Genomic DNA, 3169 nt, shown 5'->3' with positions numbered 1-3169 from the left:
CAAATCTTTCTTTTTTTTCGTTGCCATTTTATCACCTAAACAAATAACATTTCTCGAATCTTGTATAGCTGACGAGTGCCCCTTTAACAGAGGTAAATATGATAACAAAATTAATCACCGCTATCAAACTTACTCAAACTGATCGCACTAACAATATCTGACGTAGGCTCCTATGACCGCGTAATAAACAGCATATTAGAAAAAATGCATATCACTGGCATATTAAATCCGATTACCTTCCTCATTGGATTGCTAAAGTCAAACTTCGGTTATTGAAAATAATGCTGACAGAATTATCATATCCATACTCATACACTTTAATAATCTATATTCGGATTTTTTTTTTTTTATCGAGGCAAGTAATGTAGCCTTCACAATATTCACTTTTATGATAGCGTCCGTGATAAATCAAATAAGTATACAGAACGATTTAATCCAAATAGGTACACACTTGAGATCGTAATATCATCACAATGATTACTGGCAGTTCTTATAATCATCATTACTTATCATTATATTTCAATTTCATTTGACTGAAGTGACGCTGTGATGCAGACTAACGTTTAGGTTATAAAATATACATATAAATAATCACACATGCACACACACACGCACACACACAAGTACATATGCATATATATACATATATACATACATACATACATACATTCACACACACACACACACACACACACACACACACATACATACATATATATATATATATATATATATATATATATATATATATATATATATATATATATATATATATATATATATGCACACACACACACACACACACACACACACACAAACATATATATATATATATATATATATATATATATATATATATATATATATATATATATATATATATATATATATATGCACACACACACACACACACACACACACACACACACACACACACACACACACATATATGTATATATATATTTATATAATATATGTATATATATATTTATATAATATATGTATATATATATATATTATATATATATACATATATTATATAAATATATATATACATATATTATATAAATATATATATACATATATTATATATATATATATATATTATATATATATACATATATATATATATATATATATATATATATATATATACGCACACACAGACACACAGACACACAGACACACACACACACACACATATATATATATATATATATATATATATATATATATATATATATATATATATATATATATATATTAGACTATACAATAAAAAAATAGAATACAGATCAGGATGCTCATGGCCACTTGACGTTTCCTACAATTCAGCGTTCCTCATCAGGTAGATGAGGAGTCTTTCTGTTGAGGATAATAATAATAATGATGATGATGATGATGATGTTGAGGATATTAATAATAATAATAATGATGATGATGATGATGATGATGATGATGATGATGATGATGATGTTGAGGATATTAATAATAATAATAATGATGATGATAATGATGATGATGTTGAGGATATCATTACTGATGATGATGATATTGAGGATATTAATAATGGTGATGATGAGGATATTAATAATGATGATGGTGATTGTCACTATTCAAGAAGAACAAGACAGATAAATTAGTAATGATAACATTATCAACAAAAAATAATAATAATGACAATATCATTAATGGCAGTGGCCGTAATGATGACAAATGAGAAGTTAATGAAAACAATGAATATCTTTATCATAATCAAGCATAAAGATAATGATAACAATGTTGATGCTGCTGCTGTTGATAATGATGATGTAGATAATAATAGATAACGACAATCAACAAATAGGTAGAAATGAAAATATCAACAAAGTAAGTTACAACCGCAAGCTTCTCTTAAAAAGACGAAGGTGAAAAATAAAGAATGAAAGAGAAAATAAAGGAAACGAAGAAATAAAAAAAGAATGAAGAAAAAGAATTAGGAAAACAAACATGAAAAAAAGAAAATCGATGAATACAAACGAAAAAACACGAAGAATAGAAAAGAAAGAAAGAAACGAAGAAAAAAACTCACACAGACGGTTAAGTGGTTCAGAGTTTGTTTTCCAAAGTGGGCGAACTCGCAGCGACGTCCCGCCCACGCCCAGGGAGGAGGTCTTGACGTGGGCGCTCATCACGGGCGAGGCTCAGCACAAAGTCCTCTATGAGTTTACGGGCCCGAAGGGAGTCGGCCGAGGCGCTCTTGCGTCAGGGACCTTCCGGTCTTCGTCTTTTTCTTTCTTTCTATTTTCTTCTCCTTTTTCTCTTTCTTGATTAGATTGGGGATGAAGAGACTGCTTTCCCTCTTCCTCTTCTGCGCCTGCTGTTCTTGTGGCTGTGCTTTGGTTATTTTTGCCTGTCAGTTTTCCTTGCGAAGGATGGTGTGTGCTCTCGTGATTTATTTTTTCTGCGTTTGTTTCCACGTGTTTTGCTTGTTTCTGTCTCCTTTCCTTTGGGGGGGGGGGATAGGGGGTGATGGGGCGCCTTCCTTTCCCTATTCAGTATCTGCTTTCTGTGCGTTTGGCTGAGTTAGTGTTTCCACTTCTCCGCCTTGTGCCTTGCTGGACTTGTATTTACCAGTTCACGTTTGTCTGTCTGTCTCTCCATCTGTAATTTCTGCGTCGATCTTCTATCTGCACATTTATGTATTTCTCTTTTCTATCAAGATTGTGACAGGATGTCGCTATGGTGCAGAAAAAAGGCAATTTTAAATTAGAGATGACTGCGGAAAACTGAATTTCGAACTTCAAGATCACTCATGATTTTCCCTTTTTATCCCAAACAAATAAAACATTTTTCTTTACATCCTCTGCCATTTCTCTATCCTCCTCGATTTTTGTCGTAGTTTCATCGTCAACTTTATCCCTCTCGATGTGCTGAATGTACTCCCGGAGCACATGTGTACTCATATACCTCCAGACTCATAATTTCTTTGAAGGGAAAGAATAAAAAAAGGAGTAAAAGAGTCAAAGGAAAAAAAGGAAAGATTTTCGTAAATAAGTCATTTCACGATACTTTCGGTGTAAGGGGTCTGGGTGTTGTTAGCCCAAAGTTGTTGGCTTAATGTATAATTCGGGGTCCAATAAGGTTGAGTAAATAATTGACTTGACAATAATTTAATCAGTTTCTGGAG

At 32.1% G+C, this 3169-nt stretch overlaps 1 long non-coding RNA gene across 1 annotated transcript in view; it reads right to left on the bottom strand.

Annotated features, from left to right (window-relative positions):
* Positions 1 to 3169, bottom strand: part of LOC138866071 (uncharacterized) — a 187194-nt gene that overhangs the window by 158308 nt on the left and 25717 nt on the right. The window lies entirely within an intron of this gene.

Source organism: Penaeus vannamei, chromosome 23, assembly GCF_042767895.1.
Source record: "Penaeus vannamei isolate JL-2024 chromosome 23, ASM4276789v1, whole genome shotgun sequence".
Lineage (NCBI taxonomy): Eukaryota > Metazoa > Arthropoda > Malacostraca > Decapoda > Penaeidae > Penaeus > Penaeus vannamei.
The sequence above is the reverse complement of the archived record's forward strand: the minus strand, read 5'-3'. Positions and strand labels throughout refer to the sequence as shown.